This window comes from Vicia villosa, linkage group LG2 (assembly GCF_029867415.1).
Source record: "Vicia villosa cultivar HV-30 ecotype Madison, WI linkage group LG2, Vvil1.0, whole genome shotgun sequence".
Lineage (NCBI taxonomy): Eukaryota > Viridiplantae > Streptophyta > Magnoliopsida > Fabales > Fabaceae > Vicia > Vicia villosa.
In genome coordinates, this window is record NC_081181.1 from 174,825,448 (window position 1) to 174,837,840 (window position 12,393).

Consider the following 12,393-nt stretch of genomic DNA (forward strand, 5'->3'; position numbering starts at 1 on the left):
TGTTCAACCTTCGACTTTTGACAAGTTAAGCAAACATAAAACAAACTCAGCAACATCTTTCTTCATACCAGGCCACCAAAATAATCTCTTCAAGTCTTGATACATCTCCGTAGCACCCAGGTGAATACTTACACCACTTCTATGACCTTCTTCAAGGATACACTTCTTAAGCTCAAAAACATCTGGAATACACACTCTATTCCCAAATCTCATCACATCATTTTCACCGACTCAAAATTCACCTCCTTTACCTTGGTTAACCAATGTCAATTGCTCAACCAATTTCAAGTCAGACTTCTGTCCTTCTCGGATTTCTTCAAGAATACCACTCGTCAGTTTCAACATTCCCAATTTTACACTATCAGGAGTTGAATCACACACTAGACTCATATCTCTGAATTGTTCAACTAATTCCAATTCACACACCATCATCATTGACATATGCAAATACTTCCTACTCATTGCATCAACTAAGTCATGCGTAGGATAATTCCTCTCACGACTTTAAGTTGTCTAGAAGCATAGGCAACAACTTGTCCATTTTGCATCAATACTCCACCAAGGCCCATTTTTGACGCATCACAATACACCACAAAAGACTCACTCGGATTAGGAAAAAGTAATACCAGAGCGGTCGTCAACTTTTTCTTCAATTCTACAAAACTGTTTTCACACGCAACATCCCATACATAAGTTTGACCCTTTCAAGTCAACTGAGTCAATGGTAATGCCTACTTAGAAAATTCGTCAACGAATCTTTGGTGATTAGATAAAACAATGAAAATTTGGTTTGATATATTTTTATTTATTTATAAATTCATAAATGATAGAGTTAGGAGTGTTATTATGTGCTTGTGACTTACTCATGTAAAAATATTGTTTTTGTTATGTTATGAAAATGCTAATTTTTGTAGAAATGAAATAGATAAGTTGCATTTGATCGTTTCCTAAACAGTTGAAATGCTTACTTTAGTAGAGTTATTCGTTTGTTCAGGATCCTTTAAGTTAATATAATTTTTAAAATAGTTTTCTCGGTTAAACCATAGACACTTTCGTAGCCTTGGTTTAATCATTTGGCCTTTTAAACTTGTATATCAGTCCTATCTTTTTAGTGTATTGACTACTATCTAGTGTTATCTCAACATTCGTTGAGATATATATAAAAAATTCCAAAAATAATAAATCAATCATTTAGATTCTCATAACAAAATTAGGATTAAAAACCTAAATGAGGTTTATCATTTAAACATTCCTCACGATCCTAAGTCTATAATGAAATTGCTCGCACATGATAAGTGAGATCATAAACATAATTGTTAATATAGACATATGCATAAAGTAAATTAAGAACTAATAAACAATAGAGCAAATAAAACCAAATGAAACTTGAATTATAAAATGAAATGCACAATAATGTTTATTCTCCATTGGAGTCTTTGCAGCAAACATTAGATTCCCACGAGTAAATTGTGTAGAAAAATATCTAAAGTCTAAGAGAGATTACAATTGATGTTTTTACATAATTATATAGCCTTTAACACATTATAATGGGAATAATTTGAATTGAAAGCATGACCATTAAGTACAAAACATTAGAAGGAGTATGAAGTTGAAAACTTGAGACCATTGGGCCTTTATAGATGTATTTTAGAAATACTGATCCCCCAGTAAAATTGAAACACAATTATAATTAGAAGATGTGGACAGGGCGTTGATGTTGTAGAAAGTACAAGTCAAATGTAAGTATTTTGTATTATCGTATCCACAGGGATTGGAGCGATATCAAAACCGTTCAACAATTTCTATAGTTCTAAGCATAGAGTTTCAAGTTTGTTTGGTTGAAAGTTACGGAAAGTAAAAATGCGTAAATGACGAAAGATAAGTTTCAGAGGAAAAGACTTGTTGGGAATTGGTTTTCATCCACCAATTCAATATGTAAATCTTAGATCAGTTATACATAATGTATGCTTGTTTCAATATCATCACGTATTGCTCACAACAAAGTTCATGTCTAAACGTTTGTTGAGATTTCTACCTTATGGTTTAATCGACGATTTCTCAGCCTATTAAACGATACGGTAGCATTAATTTTCAATACTTGAAGTGAATATTAAACCTAAATCTATGTCTAGCATTTAGAGTTTAATATTTGTTATCTTGGATCGAGATTAGAATCGTATTTGTCAATATCAATTCAATCCATGAAATAAACGATGAAACAAAGATAACAACAATAATGATTCAAACATAAATTATATATAATGCCATGATCAAAGAAAATACATACTGTTTCGGTGAACTACGACCAAGCCCAACAAGAGAGGGATTTAGCTACTCATGGTAGCTTGAAGAACAATGGAAGATTCGAGTTGGAACGACATCAACGATGATTTCCCGACTCTCGATGTATGTCCATCTCCCTCTCCCTAAAAACCTCTATTTCTGTTACTATTACAAAGGTATTACAAGATAAAAGTGAATTAATGCTTCTGAACTGGTTTCTGCTCCTTTTATAGCTGTTCTGGCCGCCTGAGTTCGCTACGCGAACAGAAGTTCGCTGGAGCGAATGTGCTTCGCTTCTGCTCGCTGCTAGCAAAACTGGAAATTTTGCTTCTGACTTCGTTCGCTACAGCGAAATATGGTTCGCTACAGCGAATCGGGCCTTCGCTACCATTCGCTACCTTTCGCTGCAGCGAATGCACTGTTTCTGGATTTTTGCCTTTGAGTGCCTGGAGTTCACTACAGCGAAATATAGCTCGCTGCAGCGAATGCTCTATTTTTTGGTTTTTGCTTTAAGGCCAAATCCTGCACAAAAACAAACCAAGCCAAGTAATCTTGCACAATAATAGTTTATTCAATAATTGGGGGTTTTTATGTGAGAAATAGGTCAAATAAGCAAGATAAGTGCTATGTTATGATAAGTCATTTTAGCATGAATAAAGCACTTATCAAACTCTCCACAACTTGAATCTTTGTTTGTCCTCAATCAAAGTAAAAACAAAAGCAAGAGTTTCTAAACCACTTTCACATGATTAACCAAATTTCTCAATGAAGTATAGGAGGCACATGGCTCTTTGAAGTTTGAACATCCAAGGATAAATGTTTTATGACTTCCTTTAGTACTTAGACATATTCATGAAACAAGTCTTCCACATAAAAACCATGTCAATCAATCCAAAGCACTAAACATGTTTAATCATGAATCACACTTACCACACTTTTTGTATAAGTGAAAATGATGAAGTATTTTTGATCTCTCACATGACAAATCTTGCTAACATCTTGATTTAAATTCATACATTCATCCAAGCAAGATATATTGATATGCAAAAACATAGATCACAAGGACTTTCATGGTTGTAATGAGGTGTCATTCTTAAGGCTAATGGAAAAATGGTATTGAGGAGCATTCATACATATTTCTTCTTTTACACTCATTGCTCATCTTGTTCAATTCTTTTTCTTTTTGATAATCATGTTCCTCTTCCTTTTCCTTTTCTTTCTGTTTTCTTTTATTTTTGATTCTTTTGAATTCATATTTTTCTTTCTTTTTGGAAGAGGATACTTTCTTTTTCTTTTCACTTTTGAATAAAACCTTATTTCTCTTTTGAATGCTCCCTTTTGAGTTATCACAGGATGTTCTTTGTTGTCAAGGTTTCTTTCAAGAAAAGGTGGAATCTATCATATGTGAACTTTTATGTTTTTCCGAGAGATAGAACAAAATTCATTAAGTGGTTTACTTAATGCATTTTGTTTAGTTCACCATGATAGATTTGTATTATAAGGCTAAAAAATGGTTGCAAATGATCACTCTCTTTCAAGGACATTGAGGCTATATTTGGTTTTAGTAGTTATGCTCAAGTTCAAGAAATTGCCTTGATCCCTTCTATGTCTTTTACAATTATCAACATGAATGCAGGATTAAGCATGAATCAAACGAGTTAAAACAAGAATTTGTCAGTCTCCTTAACATATGGTGAACAATGGAAGGTTACCTCACTATTTATGGTTTATAACTAAGTGATTCATAAGAGGCATGTCATGGCATATGACTTGAATGAAATAGTTTTTCTGCAGCTTACTCATGTCATGTATATGCTAAATTCTAGGAAAGCTATAAACATGTACCTTGGCTATTGCAATCCTCTCAAGTCATAACCCTTTTCTTGTATCTTTGGTTTATGTGAAATTGGTCCTCTACTCCATGCTTCTTCTTTTAATTCATTGTTAGAGGACAACAAGTATCATGAATTTGGTCATAAGTCATCTATAGCTCAAAATGAAAACACACAAAAATCAAAAATGAAGAAGATGGCATGATTGGCAAAGATTTTTGCTGAATTTGTTGCGTTCGCTGCAGCGAAGCAGGGCTTCGCGTAGCGAACTCTGCATAATTCTGTTTTCTGCAGAATTTCATTTGTGCCATGTCATGATGTCTTCTTCTTACCAATTCAACTAATGATGCATAAAGATAATAAAGAAGTAAAAGGTTGGGTTACCTCCCAACAAGTGCTTGTTTAACGTCATTAGCTCGACGCCTGTTTCGAATAAACTTACGGTGGTTTGTATGAATTTATCAAAACATCCTTGCCACCATTATTTGGCCTTTCTTTCTTATCCATTCCTTTCAATGCTTCCAGGCCTACTTCATCAGGAGCTTTAACCTTGGAATCCTCTTTGTGTTGAAACAATGTGAAATTGATTTCTTCATCTTTGTGCCTTATTTTCATCTTCCCTTTATCCACGTCAATCATCATTCTTGCTGTTTTTATGAATGGACGTCCTAAGATCGGAGGGCTGTCTTCATCTTCGTTCATGCTGATTACCACAAAGTCAGTTGAAAATCGAAAACCCTCCAGTTTGACCATTACATCTTTCATTACGCCAATTGGTTTTGTGGTTGATTTGTCAGCAAGTTGCAACTTCATTGTTGTAGGGTTCAAGTGAAGATCTTCAATCTTTCTCATGGTGGATAATGGAAGAAGATTGACGCTTGATCCAAGATCTACTAAAGCGTTATCGAAATAGATATTTCCAATGGTAACCGGTAAAGTAACTTTTCCAGGATCCGCATTGTTTTCTTCCTCCTCCTTACGTTTTCCTTTCTCTTGATTTTTCTCCACAACTATACCTTTTGAATTCTCCCCAACTTTATCTTGAATAATGTCACCACCTTTCGTTGTGATTGCGTTACAGGTTTCCTGGGGATTAACTTGAGTGGTGGCAGAAAACGTACCTTTTTGCTGCTCACTTAGTTGCTTCGCAATTTGTCCAACTTGCGTTTCAAGATTTCTAATTGACGCATCGGTGTTTTTCTGGTTTGCCATGGATAATTGCATGAATTGATTCAAGGTATCCTCGATCTTTGAAAGCTTATCTGGCTGCGTGTAACTTTGGTACTGATTTGGTCGGTTTTGGCCATAGTTTGCGTTGTTATTGTGTGGATAACCTTGATTGTACGGAACTTGCCTTTGTTGTTGATTTCCCATATATTTTACCTCTTCGTTGATCGGGGGACAGAAACCAGTTGGATGATCACCCGTACAAAGTTCACAAAAAGCTACTTGTTGTGATGCGTTTGACGAACCGTGCATATCTTTGAGTTGTTGAGGAAGCTTGGACAGCTGTTTTGTCAATTCCTCTACGGTTTGAGTGAGCAGTTTGTTTTGTGCTAGGATTGCATCATTTGTACCCAATTCCAAGACTCCAGGCTTCTTTTGGACGGTACCTCGATTGTGTTGAACTTGGTGATCTGTGAGAGCCATCCTATCAATGATTGAAATTGCTTCTGCTGCACTTTTTGCTATCAAGGAACCTCCAGCTGTTGCGTCAAGTAAAAGCTTCGGTTGAGGTAATAATCCATTACGGAAAATGTGGATTTGTGACATGTCGTCGAAACCGTTGTTTGGACACTTCCGTAGCATGGATTTATAGCGTTCCCAGGCTTCACACAAAGTTTCATTTGAAAATTGGGTGAATGTGGCGATAGCTGTCTTTGCATCCATGAATCGGTTGTGAGAAAAGAATCTGCTGAGAAAGTTTCTCTCTAACACATTCCAATTGGTCATGGTTTCTGTTGATTGATCAAGGTACCAATCCTTTGCTTTTCCGATCAAAGAGTGTGGAAATAACCTCATGAAGACAGCTTCCTCTTCAGCCTCTGGTGCACCTAATGTACCAGCTATTTCGTAGAATCGGGTAAGGTGAGTGTATGGATCTTCATGATCCAAACCTGCAAAAGGATTAGCATAAATAATTTGCAGCAGTCCTGTTTTCATCTCAGCTCGTCTTGCGGCTGGATTGTTGGTGAGATGGGCGAACCGCCTTGGGCTACTTTCACAAGGACCATTAACAACTTCAGCCATTGTTTCTTTTGATGAATTTGATGAGGAAGTTGATGTAGATGCTCCTTTCTTTTTCTGTTTGGATTTTTGTTTCTTCGTTTGCCTTTTGTTCTTTCGGATTGTTCTTTCGATCTCGGGATCAAAAAGAAGTTGCTCCTTTGAACTTTTGCCTCGAAGCATAAACAGAAATTTTTCCACCTATCCAAACACTTGAGCAAACGTTGCAACAAACAGAAAAATATATACAATACATAAACAAATGCACAAAGCTTAAAAGTATAGAAACGATTGCGATGTTTTAATATCTTAAACGCCAATCCCCGGCAACGGCGCCAATTTGATGTTGTAGAAAGTACAAGTCAAATGTAAGTATTTTGTATTATCGTATCCACAGGGATTGGAGTGATATCAAAACCGTTCAACAATTTCTATAGTTCTAAGCATAGAGTTTCAAGTTTGTTTGGTTGAAAGTTACGGAAAGTAAAAATGCGTAAATGACGAAAGATAAGTTTCAGAGGAAAAGACTTATTGGGAATTGGTTTTCATCCACCAATTCAATATGTAAATCTTAGATCAGTTATACATAATGTATGCTTGTTTCAATATCATCACGTATTGCTCACAACAAAGTTCATGTCTAAACGTTTGTTGAGATTTCTACCTTATGGTTTAATCGACGATTTCTCAGCCTATTAAACGATACGGTAGCATTAAGTTTCAATACTTGAAGTGAATATTAAACCTAAATCTATGTCTAGCATTTAGAGTTTAATAGTTGTTATCTTGGATCGAGATTAGAATCGTATTTGTCAATATCAATTCAATCCATGAAATAAACGATGAAACGAAGATAACAACAATAATGATTCAAACATAAATTATATATAATGCCATGATCAAAGAAAATACATACTGTTTCGGTGAACTACGACCAAGCCCAACAAGAGAGGGATTTAGCTACTCATGGTAGCTTGAAGAACAATGGAAGATTCGAGTTGGAACGACATCAACGACGATTTCCCGACTCTCGATGTATGTCCAGCTCCCTCTCCCTAAAAACCTCTATTTCTGTTACTATTACAAAGGTATTACAAGATAAAAGTGAATGAATGCTTCTGAACTGGTTTCTGCTCCTTTTATAGCTGTTCTGGCCGCCTGAGTTCGCTACGCGAACAGAAGTTCACTGTAGCGAATGTGCTTCGCTTCTGCTCGCTGCTAGCAAAACTGGAAATTTTGCTTCTGACTTCGTTCGCTACAGCGAAATATGGTTCGCTACAGCGAATCGGGCCTTCTCTACCATTCGTTACCTTTCGCTGCAGCGAATGCACTGTTTCTGGATTTTTGCCTTTGAGTGCCTGGAGTTCGCTACTGCGAAATATAGTTCGCTGCAGCGAATGCTCTGTTTTCTGGTTTTTGCTTTAAGGCCAAATCCTGCACAAAAACAAACCAAGCCAAGTAATCTTGCACAATAATAGTTTATTCAATAATTGGGGGTTTTTATGTGAGAAATAGGTCAAATAAGCAAGATAAGTGCTATGTTATAATAAGTCATTTTAGCATGAATAAAACACTTATCAGGCGTAAAATCTCGTATATTTGTAGCAACTTTGTGCTTCTGATCATCTCTAAAACATAAAAACCTCCCAACTTTTAATATGCTTCCTCTCTCTAAACCTAAAAAAAACAAACTTCTCATCTTCTTCATAATCACCATCACTACAAACCTCAAAACTCAAACTTCTCATCATCTTCAAGTATTCTCCTGGTTTAGCTTTTATTTCATCTGAACACAAATTTAAACCTTCAATTATTTAAAAACTCTTTAAACCTAAGTTTTAATTAATGTAATGCTTGTTTAATTTACATATTCTTATAAAAATGTTTAACTAGATTCTTCCTCAAATGCCAAGTTTCTTCCACAAGCTTGACCATAAACCTTACAAACCTACCATTTCTCATTTCAAATAAAATCATTGTTTTGCTAAGGAATTTCATTAATATAATGTTATATATAAATTCAGATTAGTATAGTGCTTTCTTGAGCTATTTTTTTCTTTATTTTAGGACCAATCAACTTTTTGGAAGGATAACCAAGTAAGAGTTATCCTATTTACTCTACTCTACTTGATCTCCCTTTAGTTATTGTAGGCATTGATGATCGAATGACTTTTGGATTGATTAAAAGAGTGGGAGTTATCCTACATAGTAAGTGGAGTTTTCTTTTATTTATTTTAATCTTTTATTTTTTATTTTTCATCTCAAGCATAAAACACTACAAACCAGAAAAACAACATAAATTAGTCTTTATAATGCCAATTACAATAATCGTGTTTGAATAAGAATGTTGGTAGAAATAGAGGTTATAGGTCAACTTTTAGTGGATATAAAGTACACTTAGAGGGATAAGAATGAATGCTAAAATATAAAAAAAAAATCTAAGTTCATATTTAACACAATTTAGCATGATTTCAAATATAGAGAAATTTAACTATTTTATTCAATAGAAATAACACATATAAAATAAACTAATGAAAACAAGAAAAATAAGAAAACTTGAAACTTCCCTCATGCTTGAATAAAACATTTTCCCTAATGTAAAAGCCTAAAAGAGAAAAAGAGAGAAAACTCACAAATTTGTACTAAGGTGGTGGAAAATTCTCTTGGGAGATGTACCGATCGTCTATTGCCTGCAACACATGACCCTGTCTTTGCTCTTTGCCTTATATCCTAGCTTGTTGCTCCTGTTCAGTTTCACTGTGTGCTTCAAATGTTTGTGTATGATGTTATTCGATAAAGTTTGTGTTGGCATATCTTCATCATCATCTAAATGACTATGGGAATATATCCAATTGTTTTGGTCTCTGACTGTTGTTTTAAGCGATTTGGGAGAATTATTGTCTCTTCACCCCGGATCTATAGTAAATAAGCATCATTAGGTCAGGTGATTAGCTTCACTAAGAGACACAATTCCATGTCTATTTGAGTAATGTTGTAGAAGTTGAGCACTAGCATAACTCGATCACATCTTCTCACCATCACAAATGTTAATCCTGCAAAATATAAGATGTTAACTAAACCTGAGGCGTGTAAGAACACTGTTCTTAAGGATTTATCCGCCTCATAAGCGCAAATTCCCCAGGATTCAACAGGTTCTTCCCAGATTCTCATTATCAATCTGAGGTATCAGAACAACAAGAAATACTCTTTTAGTTGACTGGAAGACATAACCAGAAAATTCAAAGAGAAGGAAGTATAAAGAGTTTTTTTCAATTAACACGTTAAGTGTTTTTTATTTTTTCTATTATATCCAAAAGTAAAAGTGTAGGTATATATAAGAGAGGGAGAGAAATAGTGTTTAATGACTTGGACTAAATCAAGTCATCATTATAATAAATTCATTATTGACCACATTAATTTTAATAATGATAATAATATTAATAATTTTCTTTGAAAATATATTTTCATATTTGTCACTTAAAATTTGAGACAAAAAACTATTTAAAACTTTTGAAATATTATCAAAATTTACAACAGTCCCCCACATATTTCAAAAGTTTAAAAGAAGTGTAAAAAAGAATTTTCTGGATTAACATCATGAATGTGATGCATCAAACTAGTGTAGCAAGCTATATGAACTAGTCCTAGAATGATAATACTTAACATACAGTGAAATTGGTGTAGCAAGCTATATGAACCAAGATCACTTAGCGTATGTTAGAGGTCTATCACTCACATCACACCCCCACAATTCTTGTTGTTGACGCTGTGGTGCGCTAATAGGCCGTGCGCGTGCCTGGTTATTTCATGAGTGCTCTAGAGATTTTGCCAAGATCTCATACAAGCGGCCCCACTCGACACTCATATAGGTGATTTCATCAAGTGTATGCTGCAAATCATACACCTCCAATAAGGATATGAAATTCATTAAAAGCTACTTAAGCTTATCCTCTCAGTAATGCAGTGTCTAGCACTTTCTCATCTACACCATAGTAAAAGGACGCAAGCAAAAATTAATCAAATAATTTTTGGTGCTAGTGATAAGTGCCAAAATGTCGATGTTTTGAGTATGTAAATAGTGGCACTTATCAATACTTTTGTTAATACCGTTTGAATAATTCCCCGTTTTGTGTATAAATACGTATACTTTGTGAATAATTGTATTTTCATATACTTTTATACCATTTGATTGTTTTTCCTTTGTTTTTATAGGTATTCATGCTTATTGGAGCCTTGAGGAATAAAGTGTCAAAGGCACGGCTTCGATTTCGCAATTTTGGTGAAAGCCCGCTTAGCCACCGTCAAGCGGACTTCCAAAGACTCAAAATAAGGATGACCAAAATTATCATTTTGGTTTCCATTCAATCATTATTGGATAGAGCATTGAATAAGCTTTCCAACGCTTCGAACCGGGCGCAATTCGGAGTTACGGTTCTCGAGTTATGGCGAAAACAAAATCTGATTTTTAGCAGACTCCGCTAAGCGGAGGGGGTCCGCTGAGCGGAGCTCCAGCGGAGCAAATCAGCGTCTGGATGCAATTTTGAGTCCGCTGAGCGGAGGGGGTCCGCTAAGCGGACCTGCTAAGACAGCAGCTCGTTAAAAGGGGCAAAAATCACATTTTTAGGTTATGGGTTGGGTATTTTTGAGTCCCAACACCATCATTTTCATTCTTAGATCAAGATTAGCTTAGAAAACAACTTCAGAGGTTGCATTTGGATGATCGGGGGTGGATTGAGCGTCGAACGGAGCTGACAAACCGAGAGATTTTCGGTTCATTTCTCTTCTTCTTTGTGTATTTCTCTTTGGTTGGGTTTTGTTTGTATATTTACTTGAATCTTTTGTATATTTACCGATTATAATCTTATATTTAACTTGCTTTACAAATCTGTGTTGATATTATCCTGGATTTTTGCTCTATGCTGGGGATTTGGGGTGCTTTAGAGATAAACTTCTTGAATCCTTATCTAGGATGATAATCTGTTGGTTCTGAACTCTAGAGATAGATTTAGAGCTAGCATTCACCGATTGTATCTGTACTTAATGCTTTCGTGTTTGAGCGGCGCGCGAGAGATCGCCGACGCGAGAATACGGATGTTCTCGTGACTTCGCGTTAGAGATAACCTTAGTTGTGAGATGATCTCGTTTGTGCTCCAGAGATGGACGCTTATGTGAGAGATACGTGATGACATAGATGAGTATCGTAGGTTGAGTATAACGGGTTGGTAAGTGTATGTTTGTGAAGAGTGAATATATTTACATTCCTGATAAGTTATTTCTCTTCTAAGAATGTGTTTATTCTTACATGTCTATATCTTTGTTTACTTTTTGCTCATTCAAACCCAAGCTCGAAACCGTAGAAACTGTTGAATGGCATCTCTCCATCTCTGTGGACGATAATTCCTGGATTAATATTTCCAAATCTTTTTTGTTGCTTGCCCTGTACTGCATTCAACAAAATGGCGCCGTTGCCGGGGATGGTTTGATTGCATCGCAATAGTTTCCGTGGTTTTGAGCTTTGTATATATCGTATATATTGTATAGTTTCACTTGTATATATATTTACTTGTACATGTTTACTTGTTTATGTTCACCATATAAGTTTACTTGTATATGTTACATATAAGTATACTTTTATTAGTGAGTGTTGGTGAAACATGTTGATCTCGGATGAGCTCTTTAATAACAAATCTTCACTTTTTAACTTGTGAATCCAACATTCACCAACTTTTCTCTTTTTGTATAATAATACATGTATGTATTCATACTTGTATATATGTGTTTGTTCATGTACATATTTGTATATGTGTGTTTTCTTTTATGTTTGTATAATTGTTGTATATATTTGTACCCGTAACGTTTGTTAAGTGGTTGGTTAGGACACTTTCTTTAGGCTTGTGCGGTGAGATGTCACCATGGCATGAAGGGAGGAAGCTACTTTCCAAACACCAAAACAATAAAGGCGTCGAGCTAACGACGTAAAACAAGCGCTTGTTGGGAGGCACCCCAATGGTTGTAAATTTTTGTCTATATTTCAGTATTTGAGGTATTTAGG